This window comes from Leucoraja erinacea, chromosome 28, assembly GCF_028641065.1.
Source record: "Leucoraja erinacea ecotype New England chromosome 28, Leri_hhj_1, whole genome shotgun sequence".
NCBI classification, from domain to species: domain Eukaryota; kingdom Metazoa; phylum Chordata; class Chondrichthyes; order Rajiformes; family Rajidae; genus Leucoraja; species Leucoraja erinaceus.
This window is the reverse complement of record NC_073404.1, coordinates 1,614,560-1,628,137: the sequence shown is the minus strand read 5'-3', so window position 1 is coordinate 1,628,137 and position 13,578 is coordinate 1,614,560. Positions and strand designations below refer to the sequence as shown.

General features: G+C 48.0%; 1 pseudogene; it reads left to right on the top strand.

Annotated features, from left to right (window-relative positions):
- Nucleotides 1–9,388: 9,388 nt before the first annotated feature.
- LOC129710905 (U6atac minor spliceosomal RNA) lies at nucleotides 9,389–9,531 on the top strand (annotated as a pseudogene).
- Nucleotides 9,532–13,578: the final 4,047 nt, after the last annotated feature.

The window sequence follows — 13,578 nt, the reverse complement described above, 5'->3', positions numbered from 1 at the left end:
GACACACTGGTCAACCTGATGAGCACCTTCAGCAACAGACTGGTTCCACCAAGATGTTGCACAGAACGCCACAGGAGACCCTTGGTCCCTGTGGCTATCAAACTGTACAACTCCTCCCCCTTCTGTTGTGGGGTAGACTGACCACCCCCTTCCCAATCTTTGCACATCCCCAATCCTTTCCACTACTCACATTAATTTCATTTTTCATGTATCTTGTGTTGTATCACTATTGGCAGATCAATTTCCCTCTTGTGATAAATAAAGTCCAATTGTATCGTACGATCGTGGTCTGGGATTGGCAGAGACTCAAACCCATGTCAGAATTTAAGGACCTGGCATTTGTGGCATTGGACAAAGAGGACAAGGCCTCAGGATGAGGTGTGGGATCAATGTTGTACCTGGAGGTTAAACTCAAAGCTGCAGGAAAGACCAGGACGTGTACTCAGACAACAAGTATCTGAAGAAGGGTCTTGACCTGAAACGTCAGCCATTCCTTCTCTCCAGAGATCCTGCCTCTCCCGCATTTTGTATCTATCTTTTTGTCTAATTTCCCATCAAAAGACCAAGAATATCCATCTACACCTCACGCTGCCTCGGCAAGGCCAACGGCTTTATCACAACCAGTCTCACTCCCTCTTCTGCCCTCTCCCATCGGGCATGATGTACAAAAATGTGAAATTGCACACGTCCAGATTCAGGGGCAGTTTCTTCCAAACTGTTATAGGCAACTGAAGCGTCCTATCACCAACAAGAGATCGGTCCAATCTACCTCACAGGAGACCTTCGAACTATCTAATCGATCTTTACTGGAGTTTATCTTGCACTAAACGTTATAGCCTTTATCCTGTATCTGTTCACTGTGGACAACTTGATTGTAATCATGTGTCGTCTTTTCACTGACTGGATAACAACATAAAAGCTTTTCACTGTACCTCAGTACACGTGACTGTAATAAAAGCTAAGCTAAACATTTTGGAACCGTGTGGGCAAAAGGCATCTATTCAAGGCTGTTAGAGACACAAGTACAAGTCTCACAATGAACTGCCCTGACACTTCTCCAGAGAAATGAGAAGTCGTCTGGAATAGTTGCAGTCACATTTTGTTCTGGGGTAAGTCCATGTTTAATCACGGCAGTACAGTGATTTGTTGAGGTCTGTGTGTAAGAAGAGAAAAAATCTATGAGGGAAGTGACAACATGGGATGGCACTGTCTGTCTTTATAAGTTCTATTGTCCGGAGAATCTTATCGAACCAAAGATAGATCGCAGAGAAACCCAGTCCTCTGCAACATGTATTGTTGATGCAATATCCAGGAAAGCAGAGGATTAGTTTAGTTCATAGTCACGTGTGTCGAGGTACAGTGAAAAGCTTTTTTATTGGGTGTTATTCCAGTATATAGTGTATAAAAGGACTATACATGAGCTATTACAATCGAGGATAAAGTTCGATTGAAAAAGTAGATGACTATTTAAACAATTATTTTGGTCTGGTTTAATGTTTCTAGTTAGTAATGTGTTTACTGTGTTTTCTGAAAAAGCATCTTGACCCAAAACATCACCTGTCCATTTTGTCCAGAGATGCGACCTGACCCGCTGAGTTGTCCAGGCATATTGTGTCTAACTTTGGTATAAACCAGCATCTGCAGTTCCTTTTGATTACGTATTATTAGTAATGTGTTTAGTTGTTTTTGGTTAACTTTCATAGCGTCAAAGAGCCATACAGCACGGGGACAGGCCCTTCAGCCTAACTTGTGTAAGAAAGAACTGCAGATGCTGGTTTAAATCAAAGGTAGACACAAAATACTGGAGTAACTCAGCTGGCCAGGCAGCATCTCTGGAGAAAATGGACAGGTGATGTTCAGTCTGCAGAAGGGTCACCCATTCCTTCTCTCCAGAGATGCTGCCTGTCCCGCTGAGTTTCTCCAGCATTTTATGTTCACCTTCTGCCTAACTTATCCATGCTGACCAAGATGCACTAGTCCCACCTGCCCTTTCAACATTAATATTTGAAATGTTTTTAAATTATTTACTTCAGTCCAATATTTGTGAAATGACACATTGGCAGAGTAAGGTGTGGTTTCCATCTCCATGGTGGAGCTGGGGCTTTGGGGAGGTGCAGATGGATTGGGGAGTGTGAATGTACTGAAGGTTCATACCACCTGGCATTACCCGTGGGACTGTGGCTGACATAGTGTGGCATGGTGGGGCAGTGATAGAGTTGCTGCCTTACAGCGCCAGAGACCCGAGTCCGATCCCAACTACGGGTGCTGTCTGTACAGAGTTTGTACGTTCTCCCCGTGACAGTGTAGGCTTTCTCCTGGTGCTTTGGTTTCCTCCCACACTCCGAAAACGTACAAGTTTGTAGATTAATTGGTTTGTTAAAATTGTAAATTGGCCCAATGTGTGTAGGATTGTGTTAGTGTGCGGGGATCAGATGTTGGCACGGCCTTGGTGGGCCAAAGGGCCTGTTTCCGTGCTGTCTGTTTACAATACAATACAATAACACTTCATTAGCCAAGTATGTTTTGCAACTAACGAGGAATTTCATTCGCCAAGTCAGTCATACAAATATAAAGCATAGAACACACAAAATACATTTTAACATAAACATCCACCACAGTGAATCCTCCACATTCCTCACTGTGATGGAAGGCGAAAAAAAGTTCAATCTCTTCCCTTCATTGTTCTCCTGCGGTGTCGGGGGCCTCTAGCGTACCGTTGACGGGACGATCTTGGCTCCCGTAGCCGGTGGCGGGCCCTCCGCGTCGGGGCGATCAAGCTCCTGCATCGGGGGGGGGATCTCAGCTCCCCCGCGCCGGGGCTGGTCGCACCTCCTGCATCGTTGGAGCTCCCGGCTCAGCCTCTCCTGAGACTGCGAGCTGTCGATGGTAAAGTCTGCAGGCAAGGCATTGGCTCCGATGGTAAGTCCACGCCCCACATTGGGGCTCAGTCAGCCCTGAGGGAGGCCGCCAGCTCCACAATGTTAGGCCGCAGAGCAACCGGAGATACGATCCGGAAAACAATCGCACCTCCGGCAAGGTAAGAGATTGAAAAAAACGTTTCCCCCGACACCTCCCCCCCCCCATAAAATAAACCAGAGAACATTAAGACAAACTTTTAAAACGCATTAAAAATAACAAAAAAAATGAAAAAACAGACAGACTGTTGGCGAGGCTGCCATTCGTGCGGCGCCCCTGGTAACACTAACTTAATCTAAACTAAACGTTGTGGCTCTGATGACATCGACCCACAGGCCTCACAGCTGAGTTCAGTGCTGTGTACATGAGTTTTACATGGCTCATGTCCAGTGACCATGAGTGAAAGAGGTAAATATACAGGACCCTGTATTACAGGCCGGCATGCAGTTATATAGAAACAAGAACTGCAGATGCTGGTTTACAAAGGGGAGACACAAAGTGCTGGAGTAACTCAGGCAGCATCTCTGGAGAACATGGATAGGTGAACATGGAGAGACTCTGTGCATCTACCCGATCTATTCCTCTCATGAAGTTGTACACCTCTATAAGATCCCCCCCATCCTCCTGCGCTCCAAGGAATAGAGTCCCGACCTGCTCAACCTTCTCCTATAGCTCAGGCCCTGGAGTCCTGGCAACATCTTTGTCAAACTATGTCCATGCTGACCTTCCTGCCCATCTAAACTAATCCCCTTATTCTGCATCAAGGCTACAGAATATTCTTCCTTGTCTTGCTTATTTAAGTGCCTCGTTCAGGTAGTAATTGGATTTAATTCCACCACCACCAGAGGTTCCGTGTCACGGTGGCGCAGCGGTAGAGTTGCTGCCTTACAGCGCCAGAGACCCAGGTTCTATCCTGTCTACAGGTGCTGTCTGTACTGAGTTTGTACGTTCTCCCTGAGACCGCTTGGGTTCGATCCAGGTGCTCCGGTTTCCTCCCACACTCCAAAGTCATACAGGTTTGTCTTTAGCAAAGATTGTAAACTATTGCCAGTGTTAGTGTGCGGGGATCGCTGGTCGGCACGGACTCGGTGGGCTGAAGGGACTGTTTCCATGCTGTATCTCTAAACCAAACTAATCCTCCTCTGGCAGCGCATTTCCAGATATCAACCACTGTCCAGAAAACAACTCACCAAATATCCCCTTTAAATCTCAAATGGAGAAACCGGGAACTGGAGATGCTTGGCCCCGGTGGGCCGATCATGCCGCGACCATGCCTGACATCGGGCCGGGCACGTCCACTGCGGAGTGCGGAGAGGGCATGCACGGCCTAGACGGGGGAGTGGCCGCTGGAGGCCTTGCAGCAGCCTGGGGCTCGGCTGGACCGGGCGCCGCTCCAAGCGGTTGAACACGTGGACCGCACGCGGCCTACAGCGGTGGAGCAGCGGCGGTGGACTAGGCTTGGCCCGGCCGACCCTGCAACATCGCCAGGACAACAGACCTTCATGGTTAGATCAAGATCCCTGCACTTACAACAACTGGGACTTGAATATGGCATCAAACTGGCGACTCTGTGTACTGTCTCAGTGTACGACTGTGTACACCTGTACTGTATCTGAAATGCTGGTCTAAGATGTATCCAAGTGCTTATGTACAGTGATACTTGGACTGAACTGTTCACTAAAATGATCTTCACTGTACCTCGCTCGGCACATGTGACCAATAAGGTATCATTGAATATCAACGGAGTAACTCAGTGGCTCAGGCAGCATCTCTGGAGAAAATGGATTGGTGACGTTTCGGGTCGGGACCCTTCTTCAAATCTCTTTCTTCTCACTTTAAACCTTGTTTTCGATACCCCTACGATGGGAAAACACATTTTGACTATCTACCCAATCTATGTCTCTCCCCTTAACCCCTTTCACTCCAGGTAAAAGCAAGCTCAGCCCACACAGTCTCTCCCAGTGTGGAATCCAAGCAACATCTTGGTTCATCTACTTTACAGTCTCTCCAATGATACCACATCCTTCTGATAAAACAGTGCCCACAACGACACACAGTACAATAAACCCTTGTTTTAACGGATCACTTTATAACGGGTTTTGGTTACGGTAGATGGACCTGCCCCCGGCTGCCCACGCCGTGTCCCCGGCAACTCTCAGCCCCGGATGCCCCCTACCTCCGGTTCATGCCGGTTCTTCTGCCGCAACTGCCGACCCACACAACCTGCTCACCGCACACAGGCTGCACCTGCCACCGCCCCTTACCCACACCCTAGCCACCCGCGGGCCGCGACCAATGACTCCACCGACCCTCACCTCCCCCCCAGCCACCAGCAAGTCATGGCCGTCAACTCATCTGGATTCCAGGCCCAGTTCTGGTTCGCAAGTCTTAAGAAGGGTCTCCTATCCATGTTCCCCAGAGATGCTGCCGGACCTGCTCAGCACTCTGTGTCCATTTGTGTATTAACCAGCAACAGCAGTTCTTTGTTTCCACCACTTATACAATGATAACCCCTCACTCGGCTATAGCGGACAATCGGCATAACGGACACCATTCCCCCCACCCCCATGGTCTGTTATAACAAGGGTGTACAGTACCGAGTCCGGCATAACCAATGTGTTGTAATGTTGAAATATAACCACCCATCTCTCGTGTTCTGTGGCCTGAACTATGAAAGTAAGTATAGCATGTGCCGTAATCTCCACCTTATCAACCTGTGCTGCCCCTGTCAAGGAACCATGGGCTTGGACCCTTAAGATCCTGTTCCACGAGCATGCGACTCCATGCGGCAAGCGCGACCTAACGTGGTCGCTTGAGCCGTACGGCCTCGCGGGGCCGGTCCCACTTGGATCGCCGGAGCCGTATGGAGTTGTGTGGAGCTGGTCCCGACATCGCGCGAGGCTCTGAAAAACTGCCGTGTTCAAACATTCCGCGCGACAACGTGAGGTGTAAATGGAGTCAATAGATGGGAGGTTGGTTTGTGTGATGGTCTGGGCAGCGTCCACAATTCACAACAATTTCTTGTGTCCTGGATGAAGCTGTTTTGTTTAGTTTAGTTTAGTTTGGAGATACAGCGCGGAAACAGGCCCTTCAGCCCACCGAGTCCGTGCCGACCAGCGATCTCCGCTCATTAACACAAACCTACACACACAAGGGACAATTTACACTTATACCAAGCATACAAAGCCAACCCAATTAACCTACAAACCTGTACGTCTTTGTGGGAGGAAACCGAAGATTGCAGAGAAAACCTATGTGGTCACGGGAAGAACGTACAAACTCCCTAGGAGCTAAGATTTAATTCTTAGGACTAAAGGAATTAAGGGATATGGGGGAAAAGCAGGAATGGGGTACTGATTTTAGATGATCAGCCATGATCATATTGAATGGCAGTGCTGGCTCAAAGGGCTGAATGGCCTACTCCTACACCTATTTTTCTATGTTTCTATGTTTCTCCGTACAGACATCACCAGTAGTCGGGATCAAGCCCAGGTCTCCGGCAGTAAGGCAGCAACTCTACCGCTGCACCACCGTGCCGACCTAAACCAAATCAAATGAAACCGTGTTTCCAAACCAAGCTGTGATGCATCCTGATAACATTGATTGATAAGATTGCTGCGCCCGTTGGTACCAACAACAAAGGTAGGAGAAGGGGTGAGGTCTTCCCTCGAGAATAGACAATAGACAATAGGTGCAGGAGTAGGACATTCGGACCTTCGAGCCAGCACCGCCATTCAATGTGGTCATGGTTGAACATCCCCAATCAGTACCCCGTTCTTGCCTTCTCCCCATATCCCCTGACTACGCTATTTTTAAGAGCCCTATCTAGCTCTCTCTTGAAAGCATCCAGAGAAACTGGCCTCCACAGCCCTCCAGGCAGAGACTCACACTCCACTCTCTGTGAGAGAAAAAGTGTTTCCTCGTCTCCGTTCTAAATGGCTTACTCCTTATTCTTAAACTGTGGCCCCTGGTTCTGGACTCCCCCAACATCGGGAACATGTTTCCTGCCTCTAGCGTGTCCAAGCCCTTAACAATCTTATATGTTTCAATACAGAGGAGTGAGAATCCAGGGAGTTAGAAACGAGGTTAAAAAGCAGGGTGGTAATCTCCGGATTACTGCCAGTGTCAGGTTTGTGGGACATGAATGGAAGGACAGGCCAGGTGAGTACGTGGCTGAGAGTACATGGTGTTTGGATCACTGGCATCTTTTGGTGACGTCAGTTCACGGGCCGAACCGGTCGAGGGCGACAGAGGAAAGTCCTGCAATTGACGGGGAACCAATATCAATATGAGGTAACTTGCTGGTGCTGTTCTGAAGCGTTCAGACTCGATTGGTCGGGGGAAGGGACTCAGCAGGAAGATGGCTGATGAAATGTTGGGGGCACAGAGTATTGTCAAAGAGAACAAGTTAGCAGACTGTTCAGGCGGGTGCACATCAAAGAGAGAGCAAAGACTCGTGAATTAACATGCATTTATTTTAATGTTCAATGGTTCAATGGTGATTTTACTTCGGAGTCACGTGAGTGGTTCCTTGAAGAAGCCCCGCCAGTCCGCACGCGCGTCATTACGTATTTTGCATGGCGAAGCACCGGACTGGCAAACGCGTCGCTCCTGCCAGCGGTAAGTTTAAACCTACAGGTAAGTTTTGTATTTCTTACCAGGTTGTGTTTTTCTTGCAGGAATCTCCTTTTATATCGTTCTTAAACCGTTTCCCTGTACGGAGAACCCGACCTTTTCCCTGTCGGGTCTCCGTTGTCGTTGGGGCCTAGCACCGTGGAGCGGCCTCCAACCGGAACGACCTGGGGCTCCAGTCGCGGAGCCTGCGGACTTACCCACCATCGCGGAGCTGGCTGAGTTCGGAGCGGGAGGAGCTGTGGTGGCGCGCTGCTGCGTCCTGACCCCGGAGATTCGGAGGCTACAACCGCAGGTCTGGTGGACAGTGACACGGGGAGCCCACAGGTCCCTGGTGGGAGACTGCTTTTCGGGGCTCCCACAACGGCGACTTCTCCAGCCCGAGTTGCGAAGTTGAGGATGACCTGGAGCAGGGCCTTACATCGTCCGGCGCTGCTTTAAAGGCCGTGGGACTTGCTAGCGCCCGCCGGGGGCTCCAACATCAAGACCCGGAGCGCGGCCTGGCATCGCCCACCGGGGGCTTTGACTCTGACATCGGGAGGAGAATGAGGAGTGCAGGGGAGAGATAAGACTTTGCCTTCCATCACAGTGAGGAGGAGAGTCACTGTGATGGATGTTTGTGTAAATTGTATTGTGTCTTGGTTCTTTTTCTTGTATCTATCACTGCAGAAACCAAATTTTGTTTGAACCCTCAATGAAAACAAATAAATTGTATTGTATTGTATTGTATTGTAAGAGGTTTCCTGCTGGATATGTCGGGGCGAAGTCCGGACGGGCCGCGGGAAACCAGTTATGGGCCGTGGGGAATTGACACTCCGGGTAGCACCGCGGAAGCGCAGGTAACCGGCGGCCGTCGGGTTCGCTACCGCAGTGACTGCTGTGGTTCCCGTGGAGGGGGTGAATCCAGCAGCGATATCGCCACCAGAGTCACTGACAATACGGTCAGCGGGTCCCAGACCGATGGTGTGCCCATGAAAAGAGGTAAAGTCAACAATAAGTTGGTCAGGCCTATGGACTCGGGGGGTCAGGCCAGGAGGGTTCCCCTCCTTCAATGCAGAGCGTATTTGGATGTTTAGCCCACATGGAGCACCTAATGAAGAGGCTGCTCCACAATGATACGCTCCAAAGGAGGGAGCTATCAGCCCGGGTCTCCTCGGGAGTCCGTGGCAGCAGCACCTGTTGAAGGGCTGCATAATGTCTCCCTCTTGGAGGAGGAGAGCATACGGGGTCAGTTTTGTTCTGACTCCGAGGTCGGAGGTATAGCTGATGAGCATACCTCGAGGCAGGGGCCTGCGGCAGCACCTGTTCAGGGCTGCCTACAAATCTCCCTCTCTGTGGAGGGGAGTGCGAGTGATCAGTGGGTAACTGACTTCACATTCTATAGTATGTCTGTGGAACGTACTGGAGCACATGCGTATGGATTCAAGGGAGTCCTCGCAAACAAAGGTGGCAGGATATCCGGAAGGGGCCAGAGTTGCCCTCATGCTATAAATGCTAGGATCGAACAGCGCTATCAGGGGTGACATTAAAGACCAGCCGCCAAATCTTCTCTTCAGGTAAGACTTATTCAACAGGTAAAACCTGGATAAGGAAACAAAAGCTGTCGGACCAATCGAGGTACCAACGACGAGCAAAGCTTCATTGTTGCGGTGACAACACACCCCACGCCTCCATTGGCAATAAGCAGTTCACTGAAATTGGTGGCAGCATGAATGCTGGGCAGAGGTCTTCAATCTGAGGCCCAAGTCGGTCTGAGGAAAATATGGGACCATCTACAAGTTGGTAATATTTACACTTGTTTTCTTGTACAAATTATAATAATAACAGGTCTTTAGTTTATGTGTTGTATGAAGGTAGCATTCCCTTTGATAAGGATGGAAGGGGCCCTAGTGGCCTTACAACACATAAATGGTTGTGGCATCTAACCATGTAAAACAGCACAATACTAGGGTTCCAAGCACGGAATTGGGGCCAGGTTTGTCTTTCGAGGCAGGCTCAGTATTATGGCCAGGATTGGTTTTCAAGACAGGCTCGGAAATCGGGCCAGAGTTGTTGCTCGAGCAGGTACAGAATTGGCAGGCGTGGCCTGTTCATTGTGAAAGATGCAGAATGTCATTTAATTCGCATGTGCAGTATAAAATTTCTGAATAGGAAACTTTGCATCTGATTTCCATAGGATGTTCCCATTTACAGGAATCACCGGAGACATTTGAAATTTATCTGGATAAGGGCAATGATAAAAAACATTGCAAATTAACTTAAGTTCCCAGGTTGTTTACCAAATTTACTAAAACCAATGCTTGGACTGCTCAGAGCTCACTTGTTTAATCTTGCCTGGAGGATATTCTAACGCTGTATGTTGCTAAAATCAACTGTTTCAGTCTCAAACTATATTTGAGAAATTTGGGTCCCTCATCCATCTAATTAAAATTAAGGTGATACCAACGAGACTTGTTGATCATTGGGATTTACCTTTAGCTATTAATTAGCCCGTGACTCCGCCCTGGGGTAAGAGATTGGAATTAATAGGAGCCTGTAACAATCGTGTTGTGATAAAACAGCCTTCTATTCATCAAGGGCAATTGGCAATATAGTGGCTGTGATTCAGCTGTGCAAGTGGGAGAACTTACATCGTGCAAAGTAGTAATCTCGACAAATGCCATGTAGGTCTTTGTGACAGATCTTATGCTATTACCAGCTGAAGCTACCAAAGTCATTATGGTGGACGAACAGTATTCAGCATTGCTCCAGTAATCTGGTCAGTGAAATTTCAGTTATATTATAAACTGATGGGGCTCCAAGTTGAAAAATTATGAATGCCATCTAGCTCGGAGGTGGAGGAGACTTGCATCAGTTAACAATTATTCAGTTATTGGTATGAACTATCTAAAGACACTAGGTTCATTCTATAGGTTAAAGGGTTATTGAGTGAATATGCATAATCTGCATGCTCAATGTTAAGTTGGTACATTTTGGTGGTGGCGAATGTTAGTCACATGGTGCAATCAAGACAGAATATCCTGTAATGATTTACCTAATCTCATTTTGCATTGGAGTCTCATCACGTACAATCAATGGCAACACAAAATGGGTGTTGGATCACAAAGTATTTAATGAAATTATGGCTCAATGGAACACCGAATATCGATATGTTTGTTTCCAGGCACATTTACTGGTTGCAAAAATATGTGGCATAACAGTGGCGAAAGATACATTCTCGCTACAAGGAGAAAGAAGTTATGTTAGTCTCCCTCCATTTTGCCTCATTAGTCAGGTCTTGCAATAAAGTCAGCAAGATCCCGCTTTAGGTTGTCGTTCTGTCTGACTTGCCTATGCAGCCATGCTTCCCGCTTTTGTCGGGAATGCAACCTTTTACGGTTATTCTAAACGTAAAACTTTGCTGGTTCAGCCTGTGGCTCGGGAAACCAGCCTCTGCATGATGAAATAGAGTCTGAGTAGACTGCTCCTGCGGCTCGGATCGTCAGACCGATCCATGTATGCACTCGCTGCAGAGTGCAGGGATATCACCAAGAAAGGAAAGCATTACATTTCCTCTTCAGGAGATTGGAAGCGTTTGTTTAAATACTTATGTTACATCTAATACGGTACAGATAACTGACGCCTTGCAGTTCGTTTCAAATGGGTCTTTGACAATAAATTAAGTTATAGGACCATTAACTGTGCCCAACGTGCCTTCCCATCATATTTACTGCAGCAAAGGGGACCCACTCTATCGGGTTTCACCCTCTGATACCGAGTTATAAAGGATATCTTTCACACAAGTTCTCCCAGGACAAGCACAGGGCAGTATGGGATGTTGATGTGGTATTAACACTATTTCACTAGGGGGCTCCAGCTACATCCTTAGCTTTGGCTCGGCTCTCATAAGGTAGTTATCCTCATGGCGCTGGTCTCAGCGCAACTGGTTCAGTCACTACATATTGTGACTGGACAGGATGGTTACATCTGCAAATCATATTATATTTTTAATGTTTAGTTGAGCAGACCAGGGGCGTAAGGTTTCAAACTAGGTTCATGGCATACCCCATGGACCTTCGGGTGTGTATGGTTACACATATATAACAATACATCAAGGTCATCAAGAGCCTTAGAGGCTCTAAACTAGCAATGTTTGTTAATTACAAAAACTTTATAAGAAGGTATCAGTTCAGACCATCTCCAGGTGGTTAAAACGGGGTTTGGCTCATGCAGGAGTAGATATTGATATTTCTCAAATCTCACTCCACCAGGGCTGCTACAACAGCAAAGGTTATGTATGTTCGGCTGGACCACATCCTAGCGGCTGCAGGATGGTCTAACGAACAAACTTTCTGAACATTTCATAATAACCTATTGCCAGACCAGGGGTATTTGCCAACTCTATTTTAGGTTCAGTGATTCAGTGATAGAGGAGTTACTGTTGTTATTAATTATTCATTATGAATGTTTCCCTCATCTGTCAATTAAGGCAGTTGTGGCTGTGTGGACTCGATCTCACGGCATGAAATCACAGTACTTTGAAATCTTCACGGAATCACTCGCGTGACTCCGAAGTAAAATAGAAAGATTAAACGAGAACTTACCAGTTTGATCTTTATTTTATGAGGAGTTACGATGAGCGATTACGTGCCCTCCGCTCCCAACCCTCTCTCATAAAGATCACTCGGTAGTTTTAGTCTGCTCTAAGTCTTACTATGTTACTTCGACTACTGTTATCTGTGATTTCACATCGCTGCTTTGAAGATTGACGCGCATGCGGGCTTCTTCACGTAATCGCTCATCGTAACACCTCATAAAATAAAGATCAAACTTCAAACTGGTAAGTTCTCATTTAATCTTACTATTTTAGTTTAGTTAATTTTAGTTTCGAGACGCAGCGCAGAAACAGGCCATTCGGCCCACTGAGTCCATGCCGACAAGCGATCATCGCTCATTAACACTATCCTACACACACGAAGGACAATTTACAATAATACCAAGACAATTAACCTACAAACCTGTACGTCTTCATAGTGTGGGAGGAAACTGGAGCATCTGAAGAAAACCTACGGTCACGGGGAGAGCGTACAAACTCCATACAGACAGCTCCCGTAATCAGGATTGAACCCAGGTCTCTGGCGCTGTAAGGCAGCAACTCTACCGCTGCACCACCGTGCCACCCCAGGTTATTGCAGACTGACCTCCCCGGTTGCATCCATGTTCTCCAAAGATACTGCCTGATCTGCCGAGTGCAGTTTGATTCTACTACTTATACAATGATAATCCCTCACTTGGTTATAGAGTTCAGAGATACAGGGCGGAAACCGGCCCTTCGGCCCACCGAGCCGCGCTGACCAGCAATCCCTGCACACTAACACTAACCTACACGCACTAGGGGGCAATTTACTATTTTACCAAATCCAATTAACCTACAAACCTGTACGTCTTTGGAGTGTGGGAGGAAACCGGAGCACCCGAAGTAAACCCAAGTGGAGAACGTATAAACTCCTTAGAGACAAACACACATACTCAGGAGATGAGCTCGCAGGTGGACTGGACATTGGTGACCTGCACAAGAGGGACAAGTTGTACCTGAAGTGGAGGGGAACCAATATCAATATGAGGGTGACCTGCTAGTGCTGTTCTGAAGGGTTTAGACTAGATTGGTCGGGGGAAGGGACTCAGCAGAAAGGGGGCAGGTGAGCAGACAGAGCTGAGGCCCATGTGAGTGTCCATGGCCAATCCTTTAACTTGGAGAAAGTGAGAGAAGTCAAAAAAAAACCCAGAGTTTAAAAAATTTCCAGAGGGAAAAAATAAAATCAAAAAAAATCGGGGGGAAAAAATCGGGCCTGCGGGATAAAGGAGTGCCCATTTCTCTGGGCCCTAGGGGTGGTGCCCACTCCCGCTGGGCCCACATCACTCCCGCTGGGCCCACACCACTCCTGCTGGGCCCAAGCCACCTCCGCTGGACCCAAGCCACCTCCGCTGGACCCAAGCCACCCCCGCTGGGCCCACACCGCCCCTGCTGGGCCCACACCGCCCCTGCTGACT